The sequence below is a fragment of the Pseudophryne corroboree genome, chromosome 11 (assembly GCF_028390025.1).
Source record: "Pseudophryne corroboree isolate aPseCor3 chromosome 11, aPseCor3.hap2, whole genome shotgun sequence".
Classification (NCBI taxonomy): Eukaryota; Metazoa; Chordata; class Amphibia; order Anura; family Myobatrachidae; genus Pseudophryne; species Pseudophryne corroboree.
Genome location: NC_086454.1, coordinates 148,535,652 through 148,560,724, shown reverse-complemented (window position 1 = coordinate 148,560,724; position 25,073 = coordinate 148,535,652). Strand labels below are relative to the sequence as shown.

Here is a 25,073-nt window from a genome sequence, read left to right as displayed (position 1 = left end):
ATTCATTCAGATCTAGGATGTGTTGTTTAAGTGTTCCCTTTATTTTTTTGAGCAGTGTGTTATACACACACACACACACACACACACACACACACACACACACACACACACACACACACACACACACACACACACATTGTATATATGTGTGTATAAATATTTATATACATACATACATACATACATACATACATACATACATACATACACACACACACACACACACACACACACACACACACACATATATACGTTGAGTATCCCTTATCCAAAATGCTTGGGACCAGAAGTATTTTGGATATCGGATTTTTCCGTATTTTGGAATAATCGCATACCATAATGAGATGATATGGCGATGGGACTCAAGTCTAAGCACAGAATGCATTTATGTTTCATATACACCTTCTACACACGGGCTGAAGGTAATTTTAGTTAATATATTTAATAACTTTGTGCATTAAACAAAGTGTGTGTACATTCACACAATTCATTTATGTTTCATATACACCTTATACACAGCCTGAAGGTCATTTAATACAATATTTTAAATAACTTTGTGTATTAAATAAAGTTTGTGTACATCGAGACATCAGAAAACAAAAGGTTTCACTCTCTCACTCCCACTCAAAAAATAGGATTTTAATTACCTACCGGTAAATCCTTTTCTCATAGTCCGTAGAGTATGCTGGGGTCCATATTAGTACCATGGGGTATAGACGGGTCCACTAGGAGCCATTGGCACTTTAAGAGTTTAATAGTGTGGGCTGGCTCCTCCCTCTATGCCCTTCCTATCAGACTCAGTCTAGAAACTGTGCCCGAGGAGATGACATACTTCGAGAGAAGGAAATACACAGATAGTGGCCAGATTCATACCAGCTCACACAACAGGCAAATCCTGCCAACGTGCCGGAAAGCTCAGAAACAGCTGAAACAGTACTGAAACCGTAAATAACGCAGAACTTACCTAGGAACCAGGCAGTACTGAACTATAAAACCAACGCAGGAAAATGAAGCGCTGGGCGGGCGCCCAGCATCCTCTACGGACTACAAGAAAAGGATTTACCAGTGGGTAATTAAAATCCTATTTTCTCTTACGTCCTAGAGGATGCTGGGGTCCATATTAGTACTATGGGGATGTACCAAAGCTCCCAGAACGGGAGGGAGAGCGCGGAGGCTCCTGCAAAACTGCTTGACCAAACTTGAGGTCATCAGAGGCCAAAGTATCAAATTTGTAAAACTTAGCAAACGTGTTCAACCCAGACCAAGTAGCTGCTCAGCAAAGCTGTATAGCAGAGACACCCCGGGCACCTGCCCAGTAAGAACCCACCTTACGACTAGAGTGGGCCTTAACAGATTTTGGACACGGCAATCCTGCTGTAGAATGTGCATGCTGGATGGTGAACCTGATTCAGCGTGAGATCGACTGCTTAGAAGCAGGACACCCAATTTTCTTGGGATCATAGAGGACAAACAAAGAGTCAGATTTTCTATGACGAACCGTCCTCTTCACATAAATCTTCAAAGCCCTCACAACATCCAAGGCCTTTGATGCAATTGAGGAGTCAGTAGCCACTGGCACCACAATAGGTTGGTTGATATGAAAAGCTGATACAACCTTAGGCAGGAACTGCGGACGAGTCCTGAGTTCCGCTCTATCTTCATGGAAGATCAGATACGGACTTTTACAAGACAAAGCCCCTAATTCCGACACGCGTCGAGCAGAAGCTAAGGCCAACAAAGTGACCGCCTTCCACGTGAGAAACTTGATTTCAGCCTCCTGTAGAGGCTCAAACCAATCCGATTGCAGGAACTGCAACACCACATCAAGATCCCAGGGTGCCGTTGGTGCCACAAAGGGAGGCTGGATGTGCAGAACCCCTTTCAAAAAGGTCTGAACCTCAGGGAGGGCAGCCAATTGTTTTTGGAAGAAGATGGACAAAGCAGAGAGCTGGACCTTGATGGAGCCCAATCTCAGGCCCATATACACACCTGCTTGCAGGAAAAGGAGAAAACGTCCAACTTTAAACTCCACCACAGGAAATTTCTTGAGATTCACACCAAGAAACATTTTTTCAAAATTTGATGATAATGTTTAGACGTTACCCCCTTTTCCTAGCCTGTATCAGGGTAGGAATAACCTCACTCATGATACCCTTCCGAGCTAAGATCTGGCGCTCAACCGCCATGCCATCAAACGTAGCCATGGTAAGTCTTGATAAGCGAATAGCCCCTGCAGTAGCAGACCCTCCCAAAGAGGTAAGGGCCTTGGATCTTCCAGCAGAAGATCCAGCAGATCCGAGTACCAAGCCCTCCTTGGCCAGTCCAGAGCAATGAGGATTGCCGTAACCCTTGTTCTTTTTACAAGTTGAAGAACTCTTGGTATCAGAGGGAGTGGAGGGAACACATACACTGACGTGAACACCCACGGTGTTACCAGTGCGTCCACCACCACTGCCTGTGGGTCTCTCGACCTGGAACAGTACCTCCGCAGCTTCTTGTTGAGGCGGGAGGCCATCATGTCTATGTGAGGAACCCCCCACCAACCGGTTACCTCCTCGAACACCTCCGGATGGAGGCCCCACTCTACTGGATGGAGATCGTGTCTGCTGAGGAAGTCTGCTTCCCAGTTGTCTACTCCCGGAATGAAGATTGCTGACATCTTTCTGCCCAGAAGAGGATTCTTGACACCTCTGACATTGCAGCCCTGCTCTTCGTTCCGCCTTGTCGGTTTATGTAGGCCACTGTGGTCACGTTGTCCGACTGCACCTGAACACGTTGTCCGACTGCACCTGAACAGCCCGATCCTGTAGAAGGTGTGCTGCTTGCAGAAGGCAGTTGAATACGGCCCTTAGCTCCAGGATGTTTATTGGGAGAAGGGATTCTAGATTCGACCACCTTCCTTGGAAGGTGTCCCCATGAGCGACTGCTCCCCAACCTCTTAGACTTGCATCTGTGGTTAGAAGGATCCAGTCCTGAACTCCGAACCTTCGGCCTTCCAGAAGGTGTGGTAGTTGTAGCCACCAGAGGAGCTAAATCCTGGCTTTCTGTGCATGAAGGTGAGATCTTGACCACTGGTCCAAGAGATCCAGCTGAAAGGATCGAGCATGAACCTTCCGTACTGCAGAGCCTCGTAGGAGGCAACCATCTTCCCCAGAAGGCGGATGCACTGATGAACCGATACGCGGGTGGGCTTCAAGACATCCCGGATAGGGAGGCCAATCCCGGGACGTTTTTTCAATCCCGGGTATTGGGATTGAAAAAATCTCAATCCCGGGATTCCCGGGATTGAACTGTCCTCCTTTAATTTTTGTATGTGGGGGAGGGGTTACAAGTAAAAAAAAAAAAAAAAAACATACTCACAAATGAGTAGAGCGGTCCCCAAGGTCCAGAGGGGAGGTAAACGCAGGTAGTGAGGGTCCCTTACTGCCCGGCTTTAGAAGGCAGCATCTGAGCCGGGTGCTCAGCGCTGCCCAGGAGGGAGACTGCTGGGGGAGAGGAGGTGATGCTGCCCGGCTTCAAAAGGCAGCTTCTGAGCCAGGTGATCAGGGCTGCCCGGGTGAGAGAGACTGCATGGGGGCAAGGAGACATTGCTGCCGGCTTCAGAAGGCAGCTTCTGAGCTGGGTGTTCAGCGCTGCCCAGGTGAGAGAGACTGTAGGGGGGGGGGAAGAAGGCGATGCTGCCACGTTTTAAAAGGCAGCGTCTGAGCCGAGTGCTCAGCGCTGCCCGGGAACAGAGACTGCAGTGAGGGGGGGAAGGAGGCGATGATGCCGCGCTTTTAGTTCAAAAGGCAGCGTCTGAGCCAAGTGCTCAGCGCTGCCCGGGTAGAGAGGCTGCCGAGGGAAGCGAGGCGGGGAACTGCGCATGCGCAGTGTAATCCCGTGAATCCCGGGATTGGAAGCTCCAATCCCGGGATTCAAATCCCGGTATTTTTGGGCCTGAATCCCGGGATCCCGCCGATCCCGATCCCGGGATTGGCCTCCCTAATCCCAGACCATTGCTTGAATCACCAATGCTTTCTCCACCGGTAGAAACACCCTATGCACTTCCGTGTCTAGGATCATCCCCAGGAAAGACAGCCTCCTTGTCAGCTCCAGATGAGATTTTGGAAGGTTCAGGATCCAACCGTGCTCCTTGAGCAGCTGTGTTGTGAGAACAATGTCTCTTAACAACTTCTTCCTGGACGATGCCTTGATCAGGAGATCGTCCAGATACGGAAGTATGTTCACCCCTTGCTTGCGGAGAACCATCATCTCTGCCATCACCTTGGTGAAGACCCTCGGTGCCGCGGAGAGACCGAACGGCAGTGCCTGAAACTGATAGTGATCGTCTAACAGTGCAAACCTGAGATATGCCTGATGCGGCAACCAAATGGGAATGTGGAGGTACGCATCCTTGATGTCCAGGGACACCAGGAACTCCCCCTCCGTCAGTTCTGAGATGACAGCTCTCAGAGACTCCATCTTGAATTTGAACTCCCTGAGATAAGAGTTCAAAGATTTTAAGTTCAGAATTGGCCGTACCGAACCATCCGGCGTCGGTACCACGAAAAGGTTTGAATAGTAACCTTTGTTCCACTGATGAGGTGGAACTGGAACAATGACCTCGGACACTACCAATTTTCGGATAGCTTCCAGAAGAATTGCTGTCTGCTGGCAAGCCTGATTTGTAGAAACGGTGAGGTGGGAGAGTTTGAAACTCCAGCCTGTACCCCCTGGACACTATATCTTGTACCCAAGGGTCCAGGCCAGACGACACCCAGACGTGGCTGAAATGCCGGAGTCTTGCTCCCACCTGACCTTCCTCCAGGGTGTGCGGTCCACCATCATGTGGAGGACTTTGAGGTACCAGAAGCAGGCTTCTGGTCTTGGGAACCTGCGGGGGCAGGGCTTTTCCCTTTAGCACGACCACCTCTGAAGAAGGTGTGAGAAGGCTTGTTCTTTCTAGGCCACGCGGGCTGGACGGACTGTGACGTGGCTGGTGTAAAAGGCTTCTTTGTAGCCGGTGCAGCTGAGAGGAGAAAAGGAGATTTACCCGCAGTAGCTGTGGCAATCCACGCATCCAGCGCCTCCCCAAACAGAGTCTGACCTGTATAGGGTAGGCCCTCCACACTATTCCTGGATTCCGCGTCCGCAGACCATTGGCGCAGCCAGAGACCCCTGTGAGCCGAGACGGACATGGAGGAGATCCCCACAGCCATGGAACCCAGGTCCTTCATGGAATCTACCAGGAACCCTGCAGAATCCTGAATGTTACGTAAAAATAAATCAACGTCACCTTTATCCATCGTAGTCAAGTCCTCCTGCAGAGTGATTGACCACCTGGCTTTATAAATCCATGCACAGGCAATAGTAGGCCAGAGTATAGCCCCTGAGGCCGTGTATATGGATTTGAGCGTAGCATCCACCTTGCAATCTGCCGGGTCCTTCAACGCGGTAGATCCCGGGACTGGTAAAACCACCTGTTTTGACAGCCTGGAGACAGAGGCATCAACTATCGGTGGAGTCTCCCATTTTTTTCTATCGTCCTCTGGGAAGGGAAAATCAACCAAGACCCTCTTAGGGATCTGGAATTTTTTCTCCAGATTTTCCCAGGCTTTTTCAAAGATAGCATTTAATTCCTTAGATGCTGGGAAGGTGAGAGGGGCCTTCTTACTGTCCGTGAAAAAGGCCTCCTCAACCTGCTCAGGAGTTGTGTCAGAAATATGCAACACCTCCCGTACGGCCTCAATCATCAACTGCACCCCCTTAGCAAGTGATGCCGTCCCCCTCAACACATCCCCGTCACCGTCTGTAGTGTCAGAATCAGTGTCCGTGTCATCCTGCATAATTTGGGCAAGTGCACGTTTGTGAGAATGTACCGCAGGGACCCTGAGGGAGCAGTATCAGACCATACAGCCATAGAGGATTGCATTACCCGAGTTGCATGCTCAGTTCTTGTAACCCTTTCAGAAATCTGAGAAAAAGTCCCCCTAAGAGAGGCTAACCACTCCGCTTCTCTAGCTGGGATCTGCGCTACAACAGTGCAATCCTGATTACATGGGATGGGATCTTCCTGAGAAGATAAATCCTCTGCAGCATATGAAACAGAGTCTCTAGACATGTTTGCTAATACACACCACTCACCCCACATACATACAGGGTACTGGGCAGACAGAGTCCCCCCCCCCCCCCAAGAATGGCAGAGAGACACAGAGATTAGAGCCAACCCACACACAGCGCTATTACAGGTATAGAGGGACCCTAAACCAGCGCTGACTGTGTCCCTTAATAGGTGACCATCTTTACACAGCCTCCCCTCCCTTCTACAACCCCCTGGTACCGTACAGATAGCTGGAGTTGCACTGGAGGGACTGATCTTCCACTTGCATCCGAATGCATGCAGGAAAATGGCGCTGAAACGCTGCTGGGTCCGCTCTGAGGAGAAGCCCCGCCCCCTTGATGGCACTGTCTTCCCACTCTTCATAGATTATACTGGCCTGAGGTTTTTGTGTGCTGGCTGAGATCCGCAGACCCCGACAGTCTGGATTGATCAGTGTAGGGACAGGCGCTGGCTCAGGGCGCCCCTCACAGCGCCGCACCTAGGTACCGCTGAGCCGTCCAGGAGCGCAGTTAATACTGCGCTCCTACCCTGTAGCCGCCATCTTCACACCGACCCCCCCCGCTTGTTAGGGGGGACGGTGACTCACTCGCCACACTTCAGCTCTTCAAGGGGGTGGCGGCATGCTGCTGGGGTAAGCGTTCTCCTGTGGCGGGGAGCGATCTATCCCCTCTGGAGCTCAGTGTCCAGTCAGCAGAGACAGTGGCTCAGACCCCGCAGGGCGGACACTGCTCCCCCCCTCAATGCAGGGAGGTTGTTGGCAGCAGCCTCTCTGTAAAATAAAAACAGGATTTTGATACCTACCGGTAAATCCTTTTCTCCTAGTCCGTAGAGGATGCTGGGGTACACTTCATGACCATGGGGTATAGACAGTTCCGCAGGAGCCATGGGCACTCTTAAGACTTTTCAATGGGTGTGAACTGGCTCCTCCCTCTATGCCCCTCCTCCAGTTATAGGAACTGTGCCCAGGGAGACGGACATTTCGAGGAAAGGATTTACTTTAATACTAGTGGTGAGATACATACCTTCTCACACCTCAACCATGCCGCACAACATGGCATTCAACAGAACACACACCAACAGGCATGAACCAATGACAGCAACATGCTGAAACTAATATAACACAACTTGTGTAACTCTAATAACAAAACTTCAGGTAAAGTACGCACTGGGACGGGCGCCCAGCATCCTCTACGGACTAGGAGAAAAGGATTTACCGGTAGGTATGAAAATCCTGTTTTCTCATATGTCCTAGAGGATGCTGGGGTCCACTTCATGACCATGGGGTTTATACCAAAGCTCCAGTACGGGCGGGAGAGTGCGGATAACCCTGCAGCACCGATTGACCAAACTTGAGGTCTTCATCGGCCAAGGTGTCAAACTTGTAGAATTTTGCAAACGTGTTTGACCCTGACCAAGTAGCTGCTCGGCAAAGTTGCAATGCCGAGAACCCCCGGGCAGCCGCCCAGGATTAGCCCACCTTCCTAGTGGAATGGGCCTTCACCGACATCGGTAACGGCAATCCAGTCGTAGTATGAGCATGCTGAATCGTACCTCTGATCCAACGCGCAATAGCCTGCTTGTAAGCAGGACACCCAATCTTGTTGGGAGCATACAGGACAAACAAAGACTGTTTTCCGTATTCGAGCTGTTCTAGCGACAAAAATCTTCAAAGCCCTAACCACATCTAGAGACTTTGACTCAGTGAATGTGTCAGTAACCACTGGCACCACAATAGGTTGGCTTATGTGGAAAGATGAAACCACCTTTGGAAGAAAATTTTGACGAGTTCTCAACTCTGCCCTATCTTCATGGAAGATCAGGTAAGGGCTCTTGTGAGACAAGGCCCCCAATTCAGACACCCGCCGTGCGGATGCCAATGCCAAAAGCATCACCACTTTCCAAGTGAGAAACTTCAACTCTATCTCTTGTAGAGGCTCAAATCAATCCGATTGAAGGAACTGCAATGCCACGTTAAGGACCCATGGTGCCACTGGAGGCACAAATGGAGGCTGGATGTGCAGAACCCCTTTCATGAAGGTCTGAACCTCTGGAAGAGAGGCCAATTGTTTTTGGAAGAACACTGACAAGGCTGAAATCTGGACCTTGATTGACCCCAATCGGAGGCCCGCCTCCACACCAGCCTGCAGAAAATGGAGAAAACGTACCAACTGAAACTCTTCCGTAGGAGCCTTCTTGAATTCACACCAAGACACATATTTTCTCCAAATACGGTGGTAATGTTTCGACGTTGCTCCTTTCCTGGCCTGAATAAGGGTGGGGATGACTTCCTTGGGAATACCCTTTCGGGCCAGGATCCGGCGCTCAACAGCCATGCCGTCAAACATAGCCGCGGTAAGTCTTGATACACGCACGGCCCCTGCTGCAGCAGGTCCTCGCGAAGAGGAAGAGGCCGAGGATCTTCTATGAGCAACTCCTGAAGATCTGGGGCAATGAAGATTGCTCGAACCCTTGTTCTTCTTATGATCCTGAGAACTTTTGGGATCAGTGGAAGTGGAGGGAAGACATACACTGACCGGAATACCCACTTGGTCACTAGCGCATCAACTGCTATTGCTTGAGGGTCTCTCGACCTGGAACAATATTTTTAAAGCTTCTTGTTGAGACGAGATGCCATCATGTCTACTTGATGATCTCCCCAAAGACTTGTCACCTCTGCGAAGACTTCTTGGTGGAGGCCCCACTCTCCTGGATGGATATCGTGTCTGCTGAGGAAGTCTGCTTCCCAGTTGTCTACTCCCAGAATGAAAATTGCCGACAGAGCCTTTACATGTCTTTCTGCCCAGAGGAGGATCTTCGTCACCTTTGCCATTGCCGCTCTGCTTTTCGTTCCGCCCTGCCTGTTTATGTACGCGACTGCTGTTACTTTGTCCGACTGGATCTGCACGGGATGATCTTGAAGAAGATGTACCGCTTGTTGAAGGCCGTTGTAAATGACTCTCAATTCCAGCACGTTTATGTGAAGGCAGGCTTCCTGACTTGACCATTTTCCTTGGAAGCTTTCCCCCTGAGTGACAGCTCCCCAGCCTCAGAGACTTGCATCCGTGGTTACCAGGACCCAGTCCTGAATCCCGAACCTGCGTCCCTCTAGTAGGTGAGAACTGTGTAGCCACCACAGGAGCGAAAGCCTGGCTTTTGACGACAGGATTATCTTCCGGTGCATGTGTAGGTGGGATCCCGACCACTTGTCCAACAGGTCCCACTGGAAAACTCTGGCATGGAACCTGCCAAACTGTATGGCTTCGTAGGCCACCACCATCTTCCCCAACAATCGAATGCACTGATGGATCGACACACTTGATGGTTTCAATATCTGTTTTACCATTTTCTGGATTTCCAGAGCCTTTTCCACCGGAAGAAATACTCTCTAAACTTCTGTGTACAGAATCATCCCGAGAAAAGACAATCTTGTCGTCGGTTCCAACTATGACTTTGGATAATTTATGATCCAACCGTGTTGTTGGAGTATTGACAGGGAGAGTGTGATGTTTTGTAACAACTGCTCCCTGGATCTCGCCTTTATCAGGAGATCGTCTAGATAAGGAACTATAGGCCTAATTCTGAGTTGATCGCAGCAGCAAATTTGTTAGCAGTTGGGCAAAACCATGTGCACTGCAGGGGGGGCAGATAGAACATATGCAGAGAGAGTTAGTTTTGGGTGGGGTGTGTTCAAACTGAAATCTAAATTGCAGTGTAAAAATAAAGCAGCCAGTATTTACCCTGCACAGAAACAATATAACCCACCCAAATCTAACTCTCTCTGCAAATGTTATATCTGCCTCCCCTGCAGTGCACATGGTTTTGCCCAATTGCTAACAAACTTGCTGCTGCGATCAACTCAGAATTACCCTCTATATTGACTCCTTGTTGATGCAGGAGAACCATCATCTCTGCTATCACCTTGGTGAATACCCTCGGCGGCGTGGAGAGACCGAAAGGTAACATCTGGAATTGGTAATGGCAATCCTGAACCGCGAATCTCAAATAAGCCTGGTGAGGAGGATAAATGGGAATATGCAGGTAAGCATCCTTTATGTCTACAGACACCATGTAGTCCCCCTCCTCCAGACTGGAAATCACTGCCCTCAGTGATTCCATTTTGAACTTGAATCATTTCAAGTAGAGATTCAGATTTTTTAGGTTTAGGATCGGTCTGACCGAACTGTCCGGCTTCGGAACTACAAAAAGGCTTGAATAAAACTGCTCCCCTTGTTGTGACAAAGGTACCAGGACTATGACCTGATCCTGACATAATTTTTGGATTGTTTCCAGTGGCAAACGCAGGATTTGCATTGGGGGGGTTTCCAGAACTGGGTGGAGCCAATCACGGGGGTGGGGACTGAGGTGACCCAGTATATGCTGGGTCCGTAAAACTAGTGTGTCTGTGTATATGTATAAATATATATATATATATATATATATATATATATATATATATATACATACACACATATCTACACATATATATTGAGAAGTTCGATAGACTTCTTGGAAAACAGCCACTAACCCCTATTGCACACTGTAACTGAAGCCGCTGCGGCTGCTGTAATAAATACTCTGTCCCCAGTTAGCGTACACACACCGGAATAGCCGTGCAGCTTACACTCAGTGCACACACACAGACCGACACGCTGAGAGCACGAGGCAGCTCTAGGTGTGGCAATTATACTATACAAACGCTCAACAGAAACTGAATGCGACACCAGTATTTGAGCAGCAGCAACAAGCAATAATATATTTGTAAAAGGGGGTTACAATAAGTTAAAATATAATGGTGCAACACAATACAATTCAATCACAGAGAGAGAGTCACACCCAATGATACGTACGCTTTGTCGCTTGCGCCACCCGGATCCGGTCCCCAGCCGTCTGGCAAGACGACCTATGAGTTTTTTAAAAAGCAGAGAAAGAGTGACCGGCCCAGGTGCAAGGTTTATATACCCTTGCCAAAAATACAATACAATGGGGTTGTATGCTCTCCACTGATTGGTTGGAGGGATGGTCGTTTACAGTACAGGAGAGGTCATTGGTCGGTTTGAAGAGATGGGTGATGCCTTGATCCAGGGGTGTGTAGCTCTGGATTCCAGCTGCATACCAAGTACATAATAAACACAAATATACCTTTAATCTGCCTTTGCGAATAACTATTCGCAACGACATGCGATCTTCTCCAAACCAACACCGGATTATTACTCATAATTATACGAACACGTAGATACCATGCATGATGCTCTGATCAGTTACTGTCCCCTCGCATACTGTAAAGGTGTATAATTCCCTTGTTGTGCCTTGCAAATAAGTAAAAGTTGCATGATGGGAAAGGGGAGTCTATGTGCAATGTGTGTACTAAGTTTGGGAAATATGTAATGTGTGACAGATATTTCCATGTTCATTAGGTTACCCTGTCATGCGATCTCTCAAAGCAACATGATCCTACACATGAAATGACCAACCATTCTCAAGATACACACAAATATATATATATATATTGATAATGTCGGTATTATCTTAGACCGCAAAGCTATACCCCTTTGTACACTATTACCATTGAGCCGCTATGGCCGCTAGACTACGTGCACGTGCTACGCACTTTGTACGCTATTTGCGTACAGAGTCCTGCACGTGGTACGCACTTGGCGTACGCACGCTGAGCTGAGTGTACAGAGTACACACAGCGAGCGCACACACAATTGATAACCTTTAAACCTTGTTAATGATACAATGTAATGATATGCTTATACTTTAAACCTTTAGCAGCAAAGTACTGCAACGATGTTATACCTTTAAACCTTAATTAGCGCTGGCGATACAAAGTATCCGCAGTGCGTACACCTTATCAATGCTTATACACCTTAAACAGGTTAAACTACTTTAAAGCCCATGCAGGAAAGTGAAAACACAACACTGTTTGTAGTTGAAACCACAGGGTTCTAAGGCCTCCGTGGATTGATTCCAAAAAGCTAAAACAATACAGTTTATACACTACAGGCTAACAAGTAAATCTAAACAGAAATAATGGCTACAGAGAATGTACGTACGTGAAAATATTCGCAAGCGCAACCCGAATCCGGTCCTCCGCTGGTCATACAGATAGCGTTTAGAGTCTTCTGACCGGCCAGGCAACAATGGTCCTTTTATACACAACATGCATACACAATACAATGGTCACTGTAATCTCATTGTTCATTGGACACAGAGATATGTCTCCACATTACAGCAAAGGTCATAGGTGGATTTGAAAAGGTAGGCGATGTCTTTTCCAACTGCTCTTGTGGGTGGTATCCTCTGGATTCCCGCCGCATATGTAATTTACAGTAAATACAGTTAATGTTCATAATCTACTTTTGTACATAACTATACGCAGGAACAAGCGATCTTTCTCTAACTAACACCTGGAATGTTACCCTCAAAATACCCTACAGCTGGATACTAGACATCACCTTCCAACCTTTATCTGACCCTTCCTATCATGCAAAGAGGAATCTCTCTGTCCAGGAACTGTTTAAACTAATAATACTCGCTGACATGGTCTAGGGGAACTATATCTAAAATATACGCTATATGGGTTAAATATGTAATGTTCTAATAACACGCTACACGCTCACAAACTCTACCGTAAATGCGCATACCACGCGCCAAGGCGCATGGCCGTGAAAACTCCGTTACGCAAAGTGCGGATATGCGCACGCACGGCAGAGCGAGTGCACGCGCAGTGGGCATGTGCATGGGGTTAGTACAAGGCATATGTATTACGATATTTTTCGACTTTGACAGTCCACTCTTTGGCAGTCAACAATAACTGCCACTATCTAAACATTAAACAGAAAAATATACAATATCTTTAAAATAATTGGGTGGTAGGAGGAGAGGAGTAGGCAGGAAATGTATGACCTAGTGGGATAGTAAAAGCATGTATGTATGAAATTCATGTCTGAGGGGCATGTATCATCGTGCCGTACATGTTCTAGATAAGATTCGAGGTATTGCGAAGTATACATTAAATCCTTCTTATCCCGTATCTGTATTGCTTGCATATTGCAATATGAGTAGATAGGTTCAATCAATCCCATCCAGATATAATCCATTTCTGATAAGGTGGGGTAGTGGCAGCAATAGCAGTATATATAACATTTTTAAAATAAGTGACAAATATGTAGGAATGATATCTCCTGCTAATTTTGGTTCTTATAATGTAGGAGACTGTTACAGTAAATAATCAAAAATCAATTAATATTACACATTATTACCTACTGACCAAAATGTTTTAGGTGATTCTATGTGGCTGTTGACACAGCTGTGCAGACACTGGGAGCGAATACCCAGGTTAATTAGATAGTTGATTCAGGACACTTGAATTTGTACTTTATATAATTTTTTTGAACACATGTAAGCTGTGTATGTTAGAGTATTTGACTCAGAATAAAAATTTATAATAACACCTATAGCACAGAGTACACTGGAAGTTGAAAGTTAGCATATGTTTGAGTATTTGACTTAGAATAAGAATCTCATAACAATATTTATATTATAGAGGACACCAGGAGCTGAAAGTTAATAGTTAACCACTAACTGTGGCTTTACTATTCATTTATAGGTACACCTAACAGATTCAGGTAGTTTCTGTATTCATCGGAGTGGACATATTTTAAATCTTATCACTTTTCTATCTTAGAGCACTTGATCTTTCTTAACTCTATCTGTCATTTTAACCACATATTTCGCCTTGCTGACCGATTTACGGCTCTTAATGATATAATAAAAGTTATTTTTTAATTATAATTCTCCTTTGTGCACCTTGCTAGTACAACCCCATTCTCTTTTCTCTTTAACATATGTTACCAATTGGTTGTCTTAGGTAGCACCCCCAAAATTTATGTATATTAAATGAAAATGCTATTGTGGTTCATGTGAGTGATTCATTTCAATTAATTAGTCTAGAAATCAGAGAGTGCAGATTTTTTTTCACCCAATTTCTTTTCCCGTAATAAGGGTCTGTAAGTGGGCCAACAAACACTGCCGAGCTCTTTTCGGCTTCTTGTTCCAACAAATGGGGTGCACATTTAGTTGATGATACATAGAGGGGGAAAACATGTGAGTGCTAATATGTGTATATATATATCACCTGTTGACTATGTGTGTCACTACCTGAAGGTTGTAGAGATGAAGATAAGACACGTATCACAAATACATTCATATAACAATTGTGCAATCATCCTTGGGTGTTGGTTGAAGTCTTGTCCGGATGGGTGTATCCTTGCTGTGGGTGGTAATCAAAGTCTTTCAAGTGTCCATAAAAGTCTTTAAAAGTCTTTAGAGTGTCTAAAAAGTCTTTAGAATGTCCATCAAAGTCTGTAGAATGTCCATCAAAGTCTTCTTCCGAATGGATGTATTTTTGCTTGGGAGAAAAACAAAGGAGAAACGGGTGAAAGAAACGGACCGTGGAATCACGTCTTATCACAACATTGTCTCAATTGATGGGTCATAAATTAAATCAGTTTGTGTAACAATGCCCCCGCTCCTCAAACTCATCACTTTGGTACTGCGCTTGCACCGCGTTAAAAATCGAACACTTCTAAATATCAAACCAATCATTACGACGACTCCCAGGATACAAAGGAGAAACTTTCCTACACTCACGATAACATTTTGAGCCCATTCTCCTAAACCAGAGAACCAATTGCGTGGGTTCAACCATGAGACCCAGCCGGTCAGTTCATTACTCACAGCAGTAAGGGTAAGGTTGAGTCTCCTTCGGAACTCCCATTTCAATTGCAAGATATCGTCCATCTTTTGATCTATGACTTCGGTTGGGTCATCAGTGCTGTTTGTAATATACGTACAGCACTTCACACCATACTGAGTTGCTAGGGTGACACAGTACCCGCCTGTCACCGCTGTGATGTAATTGAGAACCATCCTGTGCTGGATCAGTTCCGTTTTGTAAGCTTGCAATTCCCTCCCAGTATACCTGAAGGTGTCATCATACATCTCGGTGATATTATCTATCAGGTTCGCTAGCGCATGAATATACCTAAAATTTATAATTCCTCTGGCGGTACGGGTGATATCTAATGCGAGTAGGAATTGAATCCCGGTAGATTCGTGGATCAAATCAGAGGCTGCGTGCTCTGTCCTATCTATAAGGTGTCTCTTAACGATGTGTTCATAATGAGTGTGAGTGTAAGGAGCTTGAGCATTGCGGTGAACGTCTTTCATCTTATTATGGGTTATGTGTCACTGACTGAGAGTGTTGTGAACTCGGGGATTCTTCCGATGGTTGGGAAGAGGAACCACGACTGAGTTGGAAAAGGGAGGGCCTGATATAGGATCTCCTCATACAGGACGCTGACAGTGGAATTTGATGAAATAAGAAAGAGCTTTATTTCGAAAGAGAACAACTTAAAGTCAAATGTCAACGAAATAAATGAAGGGAAAGTCCAGACCCAATGGAGGGTTAAGTGAGCAGTAATGGGGATGCTGGTAATTGAAGAACTGTGGGTGATGTTGAAAGTCACTGATAACCTGTGGACCTTATGAGTGATGATTATTAGCATGGATGGTTGAAGAACTTGTAAATGGTGACAGAGACGCTGATGATGTGAGAAACTGAAGTGCAGGGGTTTTAGACGCTTTGAATTTGTAGACCTTGTGAATGGAGACTGAGACGCTGTGGATGTGAGGAGTTGGAGTGCAGGGGTTTTTAGACGCTGTGGATCTGTAAAACTTGGGAACGGAGACTGAGACGCTGATGAAGTGAGGAATTGAAGTGCAGGGGTTTCTGACGCTGTGGATCTGTAGAACTTGGGAACGGAGACTGGGACGCTGATGAAGTGAGGAATTGAAGTGCAGGGGTTTCTGACGCTGCGGATCTGTAGAACTTGAGAACGGAGACTGAGACGCTGATTCCTAGGAGCACGGATGACTGGAACGCAGGAAGGTTTCCGGCCGCTGAATACACCGAAGCTGGAGCAGTGAACTGGAGGCTGGAAATGCCGGAGGCACTGGGGTACGACTGCAGGAATCCTTGCCGGAAACAGGAGCACTGGCATCTACGTCAGGGAAGACGATACTCAGGCACTGAAGCTCTGTCTGGCGTCTGACTTTGAATCTCCCGCCAGCCCTGGATTGGCAGAGCAGTCTGATGATGTCACCCGCCCCCCGTCCACGCGACGCCGAGTGTCATGGCGGCGCCCATGCCCCGGAGAGCCCGCCGGTAGCCGCGCCAACCAGACGCCGGAGCCCGTGGCCCACCAAAGGCAGAGGCCGCAACAGCGACCAGCAGACACGCAGGGGTAAGCGCGGCGAACGCCGCCTCTGGTGTGTGACAGTACCCCCTCCTCCAGGAGTGGCCCCTGGACACTTTCCAGGTTTTGTTGGATGTCTGGAATGGAACATCCGCACCAGTCGAGGAGCCGAAACTTCAGTAGCTTTGACCCAGCTCCTTTCCTCGGGGCCAAAACCTTTCCATTCCACCAAATATTGTAGATTCTTGTGAAGATAGCGGGAATCAAGAATAGCTTTGATATCGAAGTCCGTACCCTCCTCAGCCTCTGCAGAGGTTGGCCTTGGGGACTTGGAATGAAACCGGTTCAAAACAAGAGGCCGAAGAAGAGAGACATGGAAGGCATTTGGTATCCGGAGATGGGAAGGCAATCCCAATTTGCAGACAACCGGATTCAAGACTTGTAACACGGGATAAGGACCGATGAACCTTGGAGCAAACTTCATAGTGGGCACCTTTAAACGAAGATTGCGGGTAGAGAGCCATACCCTGTCACCAACCTTGTATTGAGGAGCTGCCCGTCGCTTCCTATCCGCAAAGAACTTATAGCGACCGGAAACTCTCTTGAGATTGGCATGAACTCGACTCCAGATTTGGCTGAAATGCCGGAGAGTAGAGGCTGCAGCAGGAACTTCTTCTGGAGGACAAATGGGTAATTCCGGAACTTGGGGATGAAATCCGTAATTATATCTTGTGAGGGAGAGAGGTAAACACGGAGAAAAGTCTCTAACTCTTGATTGACGCGTTCAGTTTGCCCATTGGTCTGCGGATGATAGGCAGATGAAAACTTGAGTTTTATTTGTAGAGCCGAGCAGAGGGCTCTCCAGAACCTCGCCGTAAACTGTACTCCTCGATCCGAGACTATTTCTAGAGGTAACCCGTGCAGGCGGAAGTGCTCCCGAATGAATAACAAAGCCAACTTAGAAGCTGATGGTAATCCGGTCAACGGAACAAAATGTGCCATCTTAGAGAATCGGTCAATAATCACCCAGATGGTGTTATGACCCTTAGAGGGAGGTAGATCAGTAACAAAGTCCATAGAGATATTGGTCCAAGGCCTTTTAGGAATGGACAGTGGATGCAACAATCCCGCAGGCGGCAGACGTGGAGTTTTGTGCTGAGCACATTGAGGACACGAGTTGACATACTCTTGGACGTCCTTCTTCATAGTGTCCCACCAGTAAGATCTTCGCAGAAATTCCCACATCTTTTGAACTCCCGGATGACCAGAAAACTTAGAAATGTAAGCCCACTGCAACAGTCTTGGTCGAAATTTAGCTGGCACAGACATTCTTCCAGGAGGAGGACCCAACTCAGTGGGAGCCGCAGAGATAGAGACGGGACTGAGAATCAATGCTTTTTCGACCGTATTCTCCTCATCCGAAGCCATTACGGAACGGGATAGGGCATCCGCCTTGGTGTTAAGAGTTCCAGCTCAGTACTTAATGATAAACGAAAATCTAGCAAAGAAGAGTGCCCATCTTGCTTGACGGGGATTCAAGCACTGGGCCGTCTTGAGATACAGTAAATTCTTGTGATCCGTAAAAATTGTAATTAAGTGTTTAGCACCCTCCAGAAGATATATCCATTCTTCTAAGGCAGATTTAATTGCCAGCAGCTCTTTGTCTCCAATGGAGTAATTAAATTCAGCAGGGGAGAACTTGCGAGAATGGAAACCACACGGATGTAACTTCCCATCTGGGGCGTACTGCGAAAGTACGGCACCTATGCCTACCGTAGAAGCATCCACCTCCAGGAAGAATGGTTTTAGGAAATCTGGCTGCTGAAGTACCGGGGCGGACATAAAGGCTGCTTTCAACTGCGCGAATGCTGCTACTGCTTCAGAGGACCAAAGGCTTGGGTCAGCCCCTTTCCTGGTTAGGGCAGTAATAGGCGCCACAATAGTAGAGAAACCCCTTATAAATTTCCGGTAGTAATTTGCGAATCCTAGAAATCGTTGCACTGCTTTCAGGGTAAGAGGCTGAGTCCAGTCCCGAATGGAAGAAAGTTTCTCCGGATCCATACGCAACTCTGTTCCTGAAATAATGTAGCCCAAAAATGGAATAGAAGGGACCTCAAAGGTGCACTTGGAAATTTTGACATAAAGATGGTTCTCTCGCAACCGAAGGAGTACTTCCTTAACTTGTAATCTGTGCTCAGAGAGATTCTTCGAAAATATCAGGATGTCGTCCAAATATACCACCACATTTAGGTACAACATGTCCCGGAAAACTTCATTAATGAATCCCTGGAAGACGGCGGGGGCGTTGCTGAGGCCAAACGGCATTACCAGGTACTCATAATGCCCGTCTCTAGTATTGAAGGCCGTCTTCCATTCGTCCCCTTGTCTGATACGTATTAGATTATATGCTCCTCTTAAATCGAGCTTAGTAAAGACTCGAGCTCCACGAACTCTATCAAAAAGCTCTGTGATGAGCAGCAGAGGATACTTGTTCTTTATGGTGACTTCATTTAGACCACGATAATCGATACATGGCCTCAGGCCTCCATCTTTTTTTTTCACGAAGAAGAAGCCTGCTCCCGCTGGGGAAGTGGAGGGACGGATGAATCCCTTCTGCAGATTAGACTTGATATATTCTGACATGGCTTGTGTCTCAGGAACTGACAAAGGATAGGTACGACCTCGAGGTGGCATTTTCCCCGGAATAAGCTCAATAGGACAGTCCCAGGGTCTATGCGGAGGTAATTTATCGGCCGCCTGTTCCGAGAAGACATCTGTAAATTCTCGGTAAGCCTCTGGAATAGACTCCACGTCCGATTTAGCTGATGCACGAAGTGGGAAGACAGGAGTAAGACAATTCGAGTGACAGAAAGGACTCCAAGAAATTATCTGAGTCGACCTCCAGTCGACATGAGGGTTGTGAAGCTTGAGCCAGGAAAGACCAAGGACGAGATCGTGAGACATCACTTGAATCACAAGGAACTCCAGTTGTTCTTGGTGCAAAGCTCCCACTTGCAGCTTAATTGGCATAGTCTGACTTGTAATCAAAGCATTAGGAATTTGGACACCATTAATAGCAGTTATCGTAATAGGTCGTTCGACCGACTGTAACTTCAAGCCCAAACTCTGGGCACAGGAAAGGGAAATAAAATTCCCCGCAGCTCCTGAGTCCAACAGAGCCTTAACGGTTTTGACTTCTGATTCAGAAAACAAAGACACTGTAAGTAAACAATCCACTGCAGGAGAAGATTGAGAAACTACTCCTAGCTTGACTTCTCCGGTACAGGCTAGGACTGCCCGTTTCCCGGGCGAGACTTGCAAGACTTGAGGAAATGATCCGCGGCTCCACAGTAGAGGCAAAGTCTACCCTCACGCCGACGTTGACGCTCTTCTGGGGATAGCCGAGACCGATTAATCTGCATGGGTTCGTCTGGACTGGAATTAACTGTCTGCTTAGAAGGAGGAGATCGGTGCCTCGACCGGTCAGACCGACTACGTTCACCAGCTCATTCCTGCATACGAAGATCCACCTTTACACAGAGTGAGATCAACTGTTCCGAGGAATCTGGCAAATCTCTAGTAATCAATTCGTCTTTTAAACGATCCGAGAGCCCGTTCCAAAAAGCAGCCCGAAGGGCATCATTATTCCAGCTCAGTTCAGAAGCTATAGTTTGAAAGTGAATTACATACTGTCCCACAGTACGAGAGCCTTGTCGAACTCGGAGCAAGTCAGCTGAGGCAGCAGTCGTCCTGCCAGGCTCGTCAAAGATCCTTCGGAAAGAGGCCAGGAAGTTGGTATAACTGGAAACTAACGGATCAGAACGCTCCCACAACGGTGACACCCACTCCAACACTGAACCTTCAAGTAATGAGATAATATATGCCACTTTAGACCGATCAGTAGGGACATTGTGTGAGAGGAGTTCGAAATGTACCTCACACTGATTAAGGAATCCACGGCAATTCTTTGGATTCCCATTATAACGAGGAGGAGTGGGAAGCTGAAGGCGTGACCTGGTTCCAGACAAGGAGGAGACATTGCCAGAGACAACTACTGGAGCTAATGCATCACCTGATTCTGTGCTGCCTCCTGACTCTGCACTCGGGAAACTAGGTCCTGCATGGCGCTTGCCTCTGGGTTCCGATTCCCCGGGTCCATGTGGCCTGAGTATACTGTCACTGGCCTAGACTGAGAGTGTTGTGAACTCGGGGATTCTTCCGATGGTTGGGAAGAGGAACCACGACTGAGTTGGAGAAGGGAGGGCCTGATATAGGATCTCCTCATACAGGACGCTGACAATGGAATTTGATGAAATAAGAAAGAGCTTTATTGCGAAAGAGAACAACTTAAAGTCAAATGTCAACGAAATAAATGAAGGGAAAGTCCAGACCCAATGGAGGGTTAAGTGAGCAGTAATGGGGATGCTGGTAATTGAAGAACTGTGGGTGATGTTGAAAGTCACTGATAACCTGTGGACCTTATGAGTGATGATTATTAGCACGGATGGTTGAAGAACTTGTAAATGGTGACAGAGACGCTGATGATGTGAGAAACTGAAGTGCAGGGGTTTTAGACGCTTTGAATTTGTAGACCTTGTGAATGGAGACTGAGACGCTGTGGATGTGAGGAATTGGAGTGCAGGGGTTTTTAGACGCTGTGGATCTGTAGAACTTGGGAACGGAGACTGAGACGCTGATGAAGTGAGTAATTGAAGTGCAGGGGTTTCTGACGCTGTGGATCTGTAGAACTTGGGAACGGAGACTGAGACGCTGATGAAGTGAGGAATTGAAGTGCAGGGGTTTCTGACGCTGCGGATCTGTAGAACTTGAGAACGGAGACTGAGACGCTGATTCCTAGGAGCACGGATGACTGGAACGCAGGAAGTTTTCCGGCCGCTGAATACACCGAAGCTGGAGCAGTGAACTGGCAACTGGAAATGCCGGAGGCACTGGGGTACGACTGCAGGAATCCTTGCCGGAAACAGGAGCACTGGCATCTACGTCAGGGAAGACGATACTCAGGCACTGAAGCTCTGTCTGGCGTCTGACTTTGAATCTCCCGCCAGCCCTGGATTGGCAGAGCAGTCTGATGACGTCACCCGCCCCCCGTCCACGCGACGCCGGGTGTCATGGCGGCGCCCATGCCCCGGAGAGCCGCCGGTAGCCACGCCAACCAGACGCTGGAGCCCGTGGCCCACCGAAGGCAGAGGCCGCAACAGCGACCAACAGACACGCAGGGGTAAGCGCGGCGAACGCCGCCTCTGGTGTGTGACAGTACCCCCTCCTCCAGGAGTGGCCCCTGGACACTTTCCAGGTTTTGTTGGATGTCTGGAATGGAACATCCGCACCAGTCGAGGAGCCGAAACTTCAGTAGCTTTGACCCAGCTCCTTTCCTCGGGGCCAAAACCTTTCCATTCCACCAAATATTGTAGATTCTTGTGAAGATAGCGGGAATCAAGAATAGCTTTGATATCGAAGTCCGTACCCTCCTCAGCCTCTGCAGAGGTTGGCCTTGGGGACTTGGAATGAAACCGGTTCAAAACAAGAGGCCGAAGAAGAGAGACATGGAAGGCATTTGGTATCCGGAGATGGGAAGGCAATCCCAATTTGCAGACAACCGGATTCAAGACTTGTAACACGGGATAAGGACCGATGAACCTTGGAGCAAACTTCATAGTGGGCACCTTTAAACGAAGATTGCGGGTAGAGAGCCATACCCTGTCACCAACCTTGTATTGAGGAGCTGCCCGTCGCTTCCTATCCGCAAAGAACTTATAGCGACCGGAAACTCTCTTGAGATTGGCATGAACTCGACTCCAGATTTGGCTGAAATGCCGGAGAGTAGAGGCTGCAGCAGGAACTTCTTCTGGAGGACAAATGGGTAATTCCGGAACTTGGGGATGAAATCCGTAATTAATAAAAAATGGAGACTCACCAGACGAAGAGTGATATAGATGGTTATGGGCGAACTCGGCCCAAGGCAACAACTCCACCCAGTTATCTTGTGAGGGAGAGAGGTAAACACGGAGAAAAGTCTCTAACTCTTGATTGACGCGTTCAGTTTGCCCATTGGTCTGCGGATGATAGGCAGATGAAAACTTGAGTTTTATTTGTAGAGCCGAGCAGAGGGCTCTCTAGAACCTCGCCATAAACTGTACTCCTCGATCCGAGACTATTTCTAGAGGTAACCCGTGCAGGCGGAAGTGCTCCCGAATGAATAACAAAGCCAACTTAGAAGCTGATGGTAATCCGGTCAACGGAACAAAATGTGCCATCTTAGAGAATCGGTCAATAATCACCCAGACGGTGTTATGACCCTTAGAGGGAGGTAGATCAGTAACAAAGTCCATAGAGATATGGGTCCAAGGCCTTTTAGGAATGGACAGTGGATGCAACAATCCTGCAGGCGGCAGACGTGGAGTTTTGTGCTGAGCACATTGAGGACACGAGTTGACATACTCTTGGACGTCCTTCTTCATAGTGTCCCACCAGTAAGATCTTCGCAGAAATTCCCACATCTTTTGAACTCCCGGATGACCAGAAAACTTAGAAATGTGAGCCCACTGCAACAGTCTTGGTCGAAATTTAGCTGGCACAGACATTCTTCCAGGAGGAGGACCCAACTCAGTGGGAGCCGCAGAGATAGAGACGGGACTGAGAATGCTTTTTCGACCGTATTCTCCTCATCCGAAGCCATTACGGAACGGGATAGGGCATCCGCCTTTGTGTTAAGAGTTCCAGCTTGGTACTTAATGATAAACGAAAATCTAGCAAAGAAGAGTGCCCATCTTGCTTGACGGGGATTCAAGCACTGGGCCGTCTTGAGATACAGTAAATTCTTGTGATCCGTAAAAATTGTAATTAAGTGTTTAGCACCCTCCAGAAGATATCTCCATTCTTCTAAGGCAGATTTAATTGCCAGCAGCTCTTTGTCTCCAATGGAGTAATTAAATTCAGCAGGGGAGAACTTGCGAGAATGGAAACCACACGGATGTAACTTCCCATCTGGGGCGTACTGCGAAAGTACGGCACCTATGCCTACCGTAGAAGCATCCACCTCCAGGAAGAATGGTTTTAGGAAATCTGGCTGCTGAAGTACCGGGGCGGACATAAAGGCTGCTTTCAACTGCGCGAACGCTGTTACTGCTTCAGAGGACCAAAGGCTTGGGTCAGCCCCTTTCCTGGTTAGGGCAGTAATAGGCGCCACAATAGTAGAGAAACCCCTTATAAATTTCCGGTAGTAATTTGCGAATCCTAGAAATCGTTGCACTGCTTTCAGGGTAAGAGGCTGAGTCCAGTCCCGAATGGAAGAAAGTTTCTCCGGATCCATACGCAACTCTGTTCCTGAAATAATGTAGCCCAAAAATGGAATAGAAGGGACCTCAAAGGTGCACTTGGAAATTTTGCCATAAAGATGGTTCTCTCGCAACCGAAGGAGTACTTCCTTAACTTGTAATCTGTGCTCAGAGAGATTCTTCGAAAATATCAGGATGTCGTCCAAATATACCACCACATTTAGGTACAACATGTCCCGGAAAACTTCATTAATGAATCCCTGGAAGACGGCGGGGGCGTTGCTGAGGCCAAACGGCATTACCAGGTACTCATAATGCCCGTCTCTAGTATTGAAGGCCGTCTTCCATTCGTCCCCTTGTCGGATACGTATTAGATTATATGCTCCTCTTAAATCGACCTTAGTAAAGACTCGAGCTCCACGAACTCTATCAAAAAGCTCGGTGATGAGCGGCAGAGGATACTTGTTCTTTATGGTGACTTCATTTAGACCATGATAATCGATACATGGCCAGAAAAGGGGGGGTTTTGGGTTTGGGAATGCCGCACAGGATCAAAAAGAGAGATTATGATGAAAACAATAAATGAAATATTCGCTCCGAGGAAAACTGACAAATTAGACGATAGTCTAAGATAGATCACCTTCTACCATCAGAATAAATATCTATGGGCAGAAAAAATGGTGATTGTCAGCGGTGCTCCCAAAGGTCCAACCGTATTTGAAATTAAAAAGAGAAGAAAAAATGACCTTGGTTGGGAGCACTCATTCCCGGAGAGTTACTTGCAGATATGATGTCTGTGTGAATAATAATGTGATAATGAAGTAATTAAAACATAACTTTTAATAGTTTATATGTAATAAAAGGCTAGGTACACTAATTGAAATTACTAAGAAAAAATAATAAATAAAAAAAACACAAGATACCCAATTTAATGATGAGATGGCTTTAAACTTTCTAAGCCATACATAAAGTAAAATCTGCGAATATATTTGATGGATTATTACTGTGATAATTCAGTGTCTAGCAAGCAAATGCCCATCCCTCCGTGGGTTCAAATGCAATCACCAATTAAATACCACTGTAGACCTACAACACCTGGTATTCCTAAGTGGTCTCCCACTAAAGTACTGACCAGGCCCAACACTGTATTGCCTCCAAGATCAAAACGGGGTTGGGCATACCCAGTGTGGTATGGTAGTAGGTAACGTGTGGAAAAGGGCAGTGAGTGTAGCTTTTATATATGGGATGTGTGTTGTTGTGCCTGTTTAGCCACATGCATTTCTCCTTATTAGATAATTTTGTTGACCGTCATTACACCAGTTTAGCGACCCAGACACATGGGTATGCAGAGGTTAAATCATATGGTCAACAAAGGTTGATAACATGAGCCTCTGTTATTCCTGTTCGTGGCGTGAG

At 47.1% G+C, this 25,073-nt stretch overlaps 1 pseudogene; it reads right to left on the bottom strand.

Moving 5' to 3' along the window:
- Positions 1 to 24,740: 24,740 nt before the first annotated feature.
- On the bottom strand, positions 24,741 to 24,860 carry LOC134971290 (5S ribosomal RNA; annotated as a pseudogene).
- Between the last annotated feature and the right edge of the window lie 213 nt (positions 24,861 to 25,073).